Source organism: Hibiscus syriacus, unplaced genomic scaffold (genome assembly GCF_006381635.1).
Source record: "Hibiscus syriacus cultivar Baekdansim isolate YM2019G1 unplaced genomic scaffold, ASM638163v2 tig00113725_pilon, whole genome shotgun sequence".
In the NCBI taxonomy this organism is placed as follows: Eukaryota; Viridiplantae; Streptophyta; class Magnoliopsida; order Malvales; family Malvaceae; genus Hibiscus; species Hibiscus syriacus.
In genome coordinates, this window is record NW_024063471.1 from 16,205,720 (window position 1) to 16,218,491 (window position 12,772).

Consider the following 12,772-nt stretch of genomic DNA (forward strand, 5'->3'; position numbering starts at 1 on the left):
TTTTTTAATTATAGTTATATAATTATATTTATTATTTAATATGTTTTACCTTAAATATTATGTTGTAGTTAATTTGAATCATTTTGTTTCACTTGATTTTATGGTTTTTAACTTATATATGTTATGACTTGTTTTGAATATGACTTGTGATATGAAAAAATATTTTTTATTAAATATTTTTGGTATTTTTATATAATTTTTTAAATAATTATGACGTCGTCCGATTCTTCTGACCGGTCGAACCAATTCGACCGGTTGAACCAGTGAACCGGTAGCATGGCCGATTCGCTAACGATCCGATTCTGAAAACCATAGTACTAAACTAATAGCTATTGTTGAAGCCGAATTCAGTCAACGATAAATAATTCCCCCAAGAACAACTAAAATAAATGAAACAAACGATTAACGACGACGGATGGAATTTTTTGATGTGAGAAAAGTGAATATTTTTATTATATCTACAAAAGATGACAAGGATTTGGGGAAAACGACCCCTAGATTTATGATTAGGAGGCCAAGACGGTTCGAATGGTGCTTTTTGGTTTTAAAAAATGATCGACAATGGAGGCTGACATGGTGGTCATCGAAAATCAACGGTGACTTACAACTAGCTGACAATGAGGCATGCGGATCTCTATTGAGCATCTGGTTAGAAGAGAAACAAGGAAAGAGAGGGAGAAAGAAAGAAATGAGACAAAATAGGGGTAATGAAGATTTTATATACCCATGAAAAACGACGTAGGCCATGGGTAACTAATAGTAATTAAAAAAGAGAGATGTTTTACCCCATCTTAAGGAGTGTTTTGTTCTCATTTTATGTGTTTTCATCATATTTCATGTCGTTATATTGCATTTGTATGTAATTTTCGTTGCATTTGCATATCATCATATTTCATAGAAAACTCAGTGGATTTATTTCACCGTAATGGTTTTTTATAACCTATGTTGATGTCGCTGCATAAGTTGTTTTAGTTTGTAATCAGGTTTTCCCTGCTTCGGTCTTGCAGAATAAAATGAGGAATGTTGCTACAGTAGCCATTTATGAAAAGATTTCTAGTACTTTTAATTACTGAGCTGGAAGAAATGATAATAAACTGTACGATCAGTCATGATTTTGACGTGTGAAGGACACCTGGAGGGAGAATATAAAAGTACAAGGAAGATAAGATTTGCTCTCTCTCTCTCTCTTATTCATGCAAATTTTACATCACCCTTTTCCTGAGCTTCTCTACGTCATGGCCATGGCAGCTTAGACTCATAGGGGAATACCCTAACAGATTGTACAACCCAATTCGATTCGCCCATCAACGGGGAGCAATACAGAAGCATTTTTTTTTTGGTATTTCTGGTTTTTTAACTTTCAGTGCACTGTGTGTTCATGTAGAGAGAGTGGGTCTTTGTTGCATTTGGAAGCTAAAAAATAAAAAGTGAGGGAGTGATTTTCGTGCAACGACTGATTCATGGCAGAACGGTCGGCGGTTGCATGAGATTTGTTGGGTTCGGCTGGAGAGGAAAGTTTGAGAGTTTGAAACTCTCAAAAGTTAGAGGCGGCAGTTGATTAGGTTTTTAAGAATTAGGTTAAGATAATTATAGGATCAGAAATATATATTAGAAAATTTGGATTAACTATTTTCAATCAATCGAAACTTGCTGGGTTATTTTCTCTTACGTCCTACCTCTTTTAGCGAGAATCTACGTTTTGTCACATGTTCTTTTCGTGATTAATTTAATTGCAATGTCCTGATTTCAAAGTTTTGCATTTTTATTTTAGGTTCGTTAAAACGAGAAATTCATGTTTAAATCCCTATAGGTTTAGCGTATTTTTATATTTAGATCACTTCCATATTTCTAATTTCATTCAATTCGAATGCTTAACTTTCATTTGTTTTAATTTGATCACCATTCTGATTTGTTTTGCCTTATTAAAATTTGTTCCCTAAATTTATTTGTTACCTATAATTCACTCCTTATATTAATTGCATTAAGATTAATATTAATTTTTGTTTAGTAAATTCACTTTATAATTTTTAAATTATCAATTAGTATTTTAATTAATGTTTTATTATTTCCTTTTAATTAGACTCATATTAGTATATTTAGATTTTTTATATCAGTGTGCATGCTAGTTATTTCTTATTTCTTATTTTATTTTGATACTTTTAATTTATTTTCTTAAATTTTATTTCTCTCTTTAATTTATTAGATTTCAGGGTTATCTCTTTAATTTAAGTCCTTAATTTTTTCTATATTTAGAACTTTGAATTCGACTGCTAGATTTAGATTTCTCACATTTCAGCCCTTTAATTTAGGGATTAATTTGAATTGGCTCTAGCATTATCATGCTCGAGGGACCATTTTGATTATTCGATCTAATAATAGGTAAAATTTAATTAGGGTTAATAATTAGCTCCTTAACCTTAGACTTTTCATAATTTAGTCCTTAGACTTTAGTTAGACATTCATTTAGGATAATCAATTAAGTCATTACATAGAGCCTCCACTTTAGTATATATTTCAATTTAGTCCTTTAATTTAGGGAGTAATATGAATTGGCTCTCGCATTAACATGTCTAAGGGACTTTATTTTTAATAAATCCTATTTCTAAATCCTCATTCAACTTTATTTTTTAATCAAGTCAAATTTAATGAAATTTGACAATATATTATTCAAGTTACTTTTTTTACTTACACATGTGAACCCCAAAGACTTGTATGTCTTATGTACTCTTATGTTCATTTTGTGAAAAAGATCATTATCACGAAGAATATTTTTTTTATGAAATTGTATTTTCATGTTTTGTTGACTAAAAAGTTCATTACCAAGTAATAACTTATTACCAACAATAATATTTCTTTTGTTAAAATGATGAGAATGTCATTACCTCAAAATTCTTTGATAATGTATAATTCCTACCATTTTAGACAAATACGTCTAAAAGAATGAGTTTTTCCATATAGATCATTCTCAAATTTTATTCTTCGTTCTTTACACAAAATTATAAACATAATAATATACACAAAGTTTGATTTAGTATAATATTAATATATTTAGATAAATTAAATTTTTTTATATTTATAATATTCAATATACTAATAATTTATAGTTTTATGAGAAAAAAATTATATTATTATATTAGAATAAAGTTAATAAAATTTAAATTATAAATTATTTTAAAAATTATAATTATCATAAATTTTTATTGATAAAGTATATAATTATACATTATATACAAAAAAGTTAATAGAATTTGAGGTAAGTTAATAAAATTAGACGTTAAATTTAATTTTTGAGTTATTAAAAGTAAAAAAAAAAATCTTATACATCAAAAAAAATAATATCTTTGTCCATTCGAGACGACTATTATCAAGGATAACATACGATATTGGTCACTTTCGTTTAAGTTTTGTACACTTTTTCTTATCGAATTCAAAAGACATAATATTTGATCATTTTTGTGTTTATTTCATTAAGATGTAGTCATATTCGTTTTTTTAATTAAGATGAGATCATTTACCTTATCGGATTTTAAATATTTAATCAATCAAAATTTGACTACCGCTAGTGAGGAAATTAAATAAAAGTGATCACATCTTAATTAAATAAAAACGAAAGTAATCAAATATTATGTTTTTTGAATTTAGAGAGGAAAAATGTATAAAACTGAAACAAAAGTGACTAATTTTGTAGTTTACCCTTATATCAGTTATATGTTAAATGTTTTTTTCAAAGTTAGATAGTGTAACAATTAAAATATTTATATGAATTTTTATTCAAATATTTTTAATTTAATATTAAAGTTTAACTTGTTGAAAATAACATATATCACAAGAATAATTTGGTAAAATGTGTATTCAAATACTCATAATATTTCTCCAACTGAATATTGTCATCTTATATTCCTGTTAAATAAACCAAATAATGTAATGCAATATTCATTGTAATGTGACATTCCGATAATCTTATTCCCAAATATAATATTTCATTATGTGAACCAAATGCTCCATCAATTCTTATCAATGTAGATCAATGTCCATATATGATTGTGTTAACTTGTTAATCAGTTTGAGTTGTTTGAGTTAGAAATTTTAATTCAACTCGAACTCGAATAATTTGAAATCGAAACCCACCCTTATTAGCAAGGGATAACAATATTAATAACTTGAAGATGCTTATAACATTATATAAATAGATAACCAAATTAGCTAAAACTAAAAAATGGAGATAAAATCAACAATTTAACGTAATAGAGGAACTAAAATCATAATTAGACTTGTTTTCATGTTATATCGAAAATTCCAAATTTAATTATGGTTACTTTTGCTAGTATTTGGAAAGTTAAAAAGCATCAAATGACGCAAAGCTAAAACTAAAATCCAAAAATGAGTATGGGGCAAATATTGACCTTGATACTACATCAAGCAATATCTGTATTCCAAGCAAGAACATGTTGAAAGTATTAAAATGGTTTTCAAGTTTGGTAACCAACTTTGAAAAAATGGTTTTCAAAATTTGGTAAATGTTTCTTTGAAAATGGTTTTCAAAGTTTGGTAAATGTTTCTTTGAAAAATAGTTTTTCAAAGTTTGGTAGATGTTTGCTGAAAATGATAATGGGATAATCACAATTAATACCTAGGCTTTAGGGTATTTACAAGATTAAGTCCTTAAGTTTCAACTATAAATACCCTAGCTCATTTAGCTTCAAAACCATTCCAAAAATCATTTCTTTCTCCCAATACTAGAGAGCTTTCTTGTGAGTAGTGAGTGTTTTGTAAACACCTGTAAATTTTCTCTCTTAGTAAAAGATCTGCAGTAGTCCGGAGACGTAAGCACAATTGGCTGAACTCCGTTATCAATTTCGGGTATTATTTTTCCGATTTTATTTCGTATTCTCACTAATCTGGTAATAGGAAAATTACTTTTACTTGGTTTATTTCCCAACAACTGGTAATCAGAGCTTTTGGGTTGTGAATTTTATCAATTTTTTGCGAGGTTACTATTCGGGTTACTATTCACATGAATAGTGAATTTCATGAATAGTGAAATTTGGTCTGCGATACGAGTTTGTCGACGGAGGTGTTCTAATACACGACGGTTCGCAAAAATTGTCAGAAACGATCCAAACGAAGCCAGATTCGAGTGGGAGCAATGGCTGCAGACGAAGGGAAGGTGAAAATTGAAAAGTTCCATGGTGCGGACTTTGGATTTTGGAAGAAGCAAATTGAAGATTTTCTATACCAGAAAAATCTATATCAACCCCTCTCAGGAAAACAACCAGAGGGCATGAAGAATGAAGACTGGGCTCTTCTCGACAGACAAGCCCTCGGAGTTATCCGACTGACGTTATCCCGCAATGTTGCTTTCAACATAGCAAAGGAAAAGACCACGGCGGGTCTTATGACGGCTCTCTCCAGTATGTATGAGAAGCCATCGGCCTCAAACAAAGTTCATTTGATGAGGCGATTATTCAATTTACGTATGACGGAAGGGACATCGGTGGCACAACACCTAAATGAACTCAACACAATCACAACCCAGTTGAGTTCAGTGGAAATTAAATTTGATGATGAAGTTCGAGCTTTAATTCTCTTATCATCTTTACCAGACAGTTGGAATGCTACTGTTACAGCAGCAGCAGTTCGTCGGGAAACAACAAATTAAAATTTGACGATGTTCGGGATCTGATACTGAGCGAAGAAATTCGACGGAGAGAATCGAGTGAAGCATCAAACTCCTCAGCCTTGCACACGGAGTCCAGAGGGAGAACTTCATAAAGAAATTCAAATCGTGGCAGATCGAAATCCAGAAGGGGAAAATCAAGAATAGGAAATAAAGATTTTACCTGTTATAATTGCGGCAAGAAGGGCCACTTCAAAAGAGATTGCCGAGCACCGAAGAAAAATACCGGCGCACAGGAATCTGCCAACATGACGGAGGAGACAGGTGATGCTATGATTTTAAGCGTCAACAGTCCGATTGAATCATGGATTTTGGATTCAGGGACATCTTTCCACTCCACGCCATGCCAAGAAATCATGGAGAACTATGTCAGTGGTGATTTTGGGAAGGTTCATCTTGCTGATGATGAAACATTGAAGATCGTCGGAAAAGGAGACATCCGACTAAAGCTGCCAAACCAGACCACCTGGAAGCTGACAGGAGTGAGACATATTCCTGATCTCAAAAGAAATTTGATTTCTGTAGGATAGCTTGATGGAGAAGGATACAATATAACGTTTTCAGGCTGTGAATGGAAGATTACCAAAGGAGCACTCGTCATTGCTCGTGGTAAGAAGACTGATACTCTCTATGTAACCTCAAATTTAGAGAATATCATTGCAGTAGCAGATGTTGATGGAAAATCAAACCTATGGCACCAAAGGCTTGGCCATATGAGCGAGAAAAGAATGAAGATACTTCTGTCAAAAGGGAAGCTGCCGGATTTAAAGAATGTAGATGTCGGACTATGCGAGGATTGCATCTTTGGCAAACACAAAAAAGTCAGTTTTGCAAATATTGGCAAGACACCCAAGGCAGAAAGGTTAGAATTGGTTCATACTGATGTATGGGGACCATCCCCAGTTCCATCTCTTGCAGGCTCACTATATTATGTCACCTTCATCGATGATTCAACAAGGAAGGTGTGGGTTTATTTTCTGAAGAAGAAATCAAAAGTCTTCGATACCTTCAGAAAATGGAAGGCCATGGTGGAAAATGAGACTGGTTTAAAAGTCAAGCGGTTGAGGTCTGACAATGGAGGAGAGTACAGAGATAGTAGATTCAGAGATTTCTGCGCAAACAATGGGATCAAGATGGAGACAACAGTTCCGATAACATCGCAGCAGAATGGCGTAGCAGAGCGCATGAACAGAACTCTGAATGAACGTGACAGAAGCATGAGGATACATACCGGATTGCCCAAATTTCTATGGGCTGAAGCTATCAACACTGCAGCTTACCTGATCAACCGTGGGCCCTCAGTTCCTTTGGATGGCGGAATACCAGAGGAAGCTTGGAGCAAGAAAGAAATAAACCTTTCACACTTAAGAGTGTTTGGTTGTATTTCTTATGTACACATAAACTCTGCTGAAAGACGTAAACTTGATGTCAAGTCCAACAAATGCGTATTTGTTAGTTACGGTGGTGATGAGTTTGGTTACCGGTTTTGGGACTACGAAAATCGAAAGATCATTAGAAGCAGAGACGTCATTTTCAATGAAAATGTGATGTACAAAGACAGGTCAACCGCAGAATCAAGTAATACCGAAGCTGAAACAAAGGAATTTGCTGAGTTTGAGGAGATTTCTGGAAATGATGTTCAGATCAGTCCTGAAGCAGTTCAAGAGGAAGAACCAGGCACACCAGAACTAAGACGCTCCTCCAGAATTCCTAAACCAACCCAATGGTATTCTCCTTCTTTGCACTACTTGTTGCTGACTGATAATGGTGAACCAGAGTGCTATGATGAAGCAATGCAAGTGGAGGATTCAGTCAAGTGGGAGTCTTCCATGAAAGATGAGATGGACTCGCTTATGTCAAATCAGACGTGGGAATTAGCTGAATTACCACCAGACAAGAAAGCACTTCACAACAAGTGGATTTACAGGATCAAAGAAGAGCACGATGAGAGCAAACGCTACAAAACGAGGTTGGTTGTCAAAGGTTTTCAGCAAAAAGAAGCTGCAGAGAATTTACATCTTGAGCAGTTAGATGTAAAGACAGCTTTCCTTCATGGTGATTTGGAGGAAGAAATCTATATGAGGCATCCAGAAGGCTTCATAGAGGCAGGCAAGAAAAACCTGGTATGCAGGTTGAAGAAGAGCTTGTATGGTTTAAAACAAGCTCCTAGACAGTGGTACAAGAAGTTAGATAGTTTCATGAGTAGCAGTGGTTTTACCAGATGCCAAGCAGATCATTGTTGCTACATCAAGAGGTTCGACAATAACTTCATTATTTTTTTGTTGTACGTTGATGACATGCTCGTTGCAGGCTCAGACATGCAAGAAATTATAAACTTGAAGCAAAAATTGTCAAAACAGTTTGCTATGAAGGATCTGGGCGCTGCAAAGCAGATTCTTGGGATGAGGATCAAGAGAGACATAAAGTCGGGGACTTTGATATTATCACAGGCTGAGTACATCAACAAAGTACTCTCCAGGTTCAACATGCAAGATGCTAAACCAGTAAGTACACCTTTAGGTGTTCATTTCAGACTCTCCAAAGAACAGTCACCAAAGACAGAGGAAGAACGTGCACACATGGTGAAGGTGACGTATGCCTCAGCAATTGGAAGTCTGATGTATGCTATGGTTTGTACCAGACCAGATATTGCTCAAGCAGTGGAAGCTGTTAGCAGGTACATGAATAATCCGGGCAAGGTACACTGGGAAGCAGTCAAATGGATCCTCAAATATCTGCGGGGTACCACAAACAAAGCACTTTGTTTCAAAGGTGGAGATACGATACTGACAGGCTATGTAGATGCTGACTTAGCCGGAAATGTTGACATCAGAAGGAGCACTACAGGGTATGTCTATACTCTAGGAGGAACCGCAATGAGTTGGGTTTCTCAACTACAGAAGATAGTTGCTCTCTCCACAACTGAAGCAGAATATGTCGCTGTTACCGAAGCTAGCAAGGAGATGGTTTGACTCCAAAGTTTCTTGGAAGAGTTAGGCAAGAAACAAGATAACAATGTCTTGTATTGCGACAGTCAAAGTGCTATACATCTAGCAAAGAATCCGTCTTTTCATTCCAGGACAAAGCACATACAATTGCGATATCATTTTATCTGGTGTCTTCTAGAAGTTGGGATTTTGAAACTTGAAAAGATCAGTGGAGCTCAAAATCCGACAGACATGTTGACAAAGACGGTGACTACAGACAAACTGAAGTTGTGTTCAACTTCAGTTGGCATGCTAGAGTAACAAGACTAGAAAAGTTGTTGCATTGATCGAGGTGTGAAGACAGATTAAAATCAGTCTTCAAGTGGGAGATTGTTGAAAGTATTAAAATGGTTTTCAAGTTTGGTAACCAACTTTGAAAAAATGGTTTCAAAGTTTGGTAAATGTTTCTTTGAAAATGGTTTTCAAAGTTTGGTAAATGTTTCTTTGAAAAATAGTTTTTCAAAGTTTGGTAGATGTTTGTTGAAAAATGATAATGAGATAATCACAATTAATACCTAGGCTTTAGGGTATTTACAAGATTAAGTCCTTAAGTTTCAACTATAAATACCCTAGCTCATTTAGCTTCAAAACCATTCCAAAAATCATTTCTTTCTCCCAATACTAGAGAGCTTTCTTGTGAGTAGTGAGTGTTTTGTAAACACCTGTAAATTTTCTCTCTTAGTAAAAGATCTGCAGCAGTCCGGAGACGTAAGCACAATTGGCTGAAATCCGTTATCAATTTCGGGTATTATTTTTTCGCTTTTATTTCGTATTCTCACTAATCTGGTAATAGGGAAATTACTTGTACTTGGTTTATTTCCCAACAGAACAGATTGTAATTCTTAGATCAGACATGTTGCTTGTAGTCCTGTTGAATGACTTATTGCTAAATATTCTTTTTGGCCAGATCCTCGGATAATGACTTGACAAGATTCTCGAAATGACGCCGGAATGTTGGATACCTTGACACCGACTTTGTAATCCCTTGTAACCTTCATTGTGAAGAGAGGTTCGATTAGGAAAACGCACGACATTTTTTTTTTTGAAAAGGGAAAACGCACGACAGAATGTCGAGAAAGAAGAATATATTAGTTGCATAGTTTTCACCTTCAGGCTAATGCATCGAGTTGAGGTAGTTTACTATCAGACTCTGGTGGAGTGCCGATGTTTGAGTTTTTCAACTTTTCCAGATCACCGCAGAGCAAGACTAACATTCCCAAGTAATCCTCTTCTTCCTTGAAAAGATCCTCGAATTTTATTTGCTCCTTTAGTATCAAAAAAGGGGCTAAGAAACCAATCGAAGAAGGTGTCTTTCGGTCGGTTTGTCGCCGTTATTTTAGTATTGTCACCTAATAATATGGCCGCTCTATTGTTGTTCACGTAGCGCGGGAGTGCCTGAAGAAGGCAATAGGCCGGTAAGCCTATGCCGACCACTCTACTTCCTTTCCTAGACTTGGCCTCTTCAATATCTTTCGAGGTTATCAGCCTGTCGGAAACCATTTTTTCGCCATGGCGGCGGCACTCCCGAAATAAAGCCACAAGTAGCTATATAATCATGAACAAAAAGAATCATTAGATGCATGCAGCGAAATGCAGGTATTATTCGAAATGGAAACATGGACAACAAAAACAAACAAGTCACCTCTAATGGCTTCAAATCAAACTTTGTATTTGTAAGTGAATCCATGCGAGCAGGAGGACGATGTTTCAAGGAGTCGGATTTTGATAAAGAGCTTCCATTCGAGAAAGATTCTTTTTCGTTTCGACGATACTTAGGCCTGTTTATAAAACAGAACTCGTAAAAATTTGTTCAGTTGTTAATTATCACAGTGATAATTGTTAGGAGTGCAGAATAAAACCTGGGAAAGCGTGATCCTTCAGGCATGTCAAGGACATCATTGCTGTATTCCTTGTATATGGATAATGAAGCAACGATGTAACAAAGCCCGAACCAAAATGAGGAATCCTGCAATCGAGAAGCCCTCAAAATCGAGTTACATGTGGAAAAGAAATATAGATAATAAGGACAGTATTTGGCATCTAATTCACATCCAAAACAGGTATCTGTAGGCTATAGTACTAAGAAAACTAATGGGCAATGATATTTTCTTGGAAGACAAGAAAAGTGGGTAAATCTATGTATAATATGTTAACCTGATAAACAATCACCCCAGAATAGGCACCGAGGAAGATGCTGGAGACCATTAAGCCCAACACAGCCCCATCAGTAGCCAGTGGCCAGAGTAAGATAGCAAGACCTGCAAACGGTACACATATAGTCTCCAAGAAAGGGCCTTCTCGACCTATAAGGTCATGAAACAATCGACGCCACCCTTTGAATAGCATGTAAGGACTTTTGAAGAGTGCAAGAAGCGAAATCACTGGAAAATCTACTACGAAACCAAGCACCGCAGCTATAAGAGCCGGAAGAAGATAAAGAAATCTGCAATGACGTTCGTAGAAAACTCAGTTGACACAAAAGGGATTTATTCTCCGAAAGAAAAATACTGGTTCCAGAGGGTTCTTTAATCAGTAATGGCATATGGCTATAAATGATTTCTCTTGAACATGAACTAAGCATGATTTAAAACAGGAAGTCAGCACTGCATTCTACCTGATCTCGTAGTATTTTCCATCCGGAGGTCTTTTCTGTTGCAGGTCTTCCATAAATGAGCCATATGAATGGAAACAAACAACGTAGAAATCCCTGACTACGGTGAAGCTTCCACGGATAGTGCTCAATGTGCCATCCTGGAAACACATCGATATAAGTCTATGTTGATCTATGAAAGAAGTTCATATTCTCATAACAAGGATGGCCAAGACATACATAAAAACAATGGATAAACACATTGGTCTTTCCTTCTACAGCATCAAAAGTGGCAAATATCGGTGAAAGAAAGCTGTAAGCTATACCCCCGATACTACTTCCGCAACACCAACGACGACCCACAATATCAAGACGAACGGTACCAATAAGCACATAATGAGCTTCAGAAATGGCCCTAATAGTTTAGTCCTGCTCATTAAAGAGATTAACAGGGTAAGAAACCGAATACGATAATGTCGAAGCGAAGCAAATGGGAGAGTCGGATGAAGAAGATCACCTCACAATGCTATAAACAAGTCCAGTATCCATGAAACGGAAAAAGCCCCGCTATGACCTGTGAGTTTCCGATTGTAATATTAAGACATATCAGTGGGCAGAAAACAATTCCTGAATGTACAATACATTAGAAGGTTTCAGTTGTATAGTAACAGAAATGCCATTCTATTTTCTCTAAACCAAAAACCTCAAACAGTACAGCACTGAAGATGAAGTAACATAATCAAATAGAAAGAGAGAAAAAATGCAACTAAATAAGATTGAAATGGATATATTTCCTTTGTGTGGATAACAATAAAGAAGGAAAAACAAGCATAAATGGTCACCTTCAATGATGCCTAAGAGTAGCAAGCCAAAGAAGTAAGGTAAAAAGCATATAAAGTTGCAAAATGTAGCCAAAAACCCCTTTGGAGGCTCCATATTTTCTCTACACCTCAACACAATACCATCACTGAAATGGATCCTCCAATCCTCAGTCACTGTCCTAGTTACCAAAATATATCAAAACTAACAAATTTTAAACGGTAAACTACATATTTAATCACTCAACTATCGATAAATTTTCGTTTGTCACCCAAATAAAGTTTAATTTTTGTTCCGTGTTAATCACTTACTGTTTAAAAATAAATAGAATTACTAATGCGGTAATTTTTTATTTTTTAATGATGACATGACATTATCTTATAAACGACAGATAATCAAAACAGAATTAAAACACAATTTTTGGTATAATTTTAAGAATTAATAGTTGAATGATTAAAACCAAATTGTGAGAATAGTTGAGTAACTAAAGTTGGTTTCATTACAATTTTCTTCTCGTATTTATGGCGTCTGAACTGGAAGTGAAGCAATCTTTAACCTCAAAATCCTATCCCTCATATGTAATTCAAGAATCATACTCAAATTTCAATATGTTCTAAATACAATTCTAACACTTCATATTCCTTAATTAGCATGATGACAAGTCAAATTTAACTTCAAATTCAACTTAACAACTCTTTT

General features: G+C 34.9%; 1 pseudogene; it reads right to left on the bottom strand.

Annotated features, from left to right (window-relative positions):
• Positions 1-9,550: 9,550 nt before the first annotated feature.
• Positions 9,551-12,207, bottom strand: LOC120187707 (annotated as a pseudogene).
• Between the last annotated feature and the right edge of the window lie 565 nt (positions 12,208-12,772).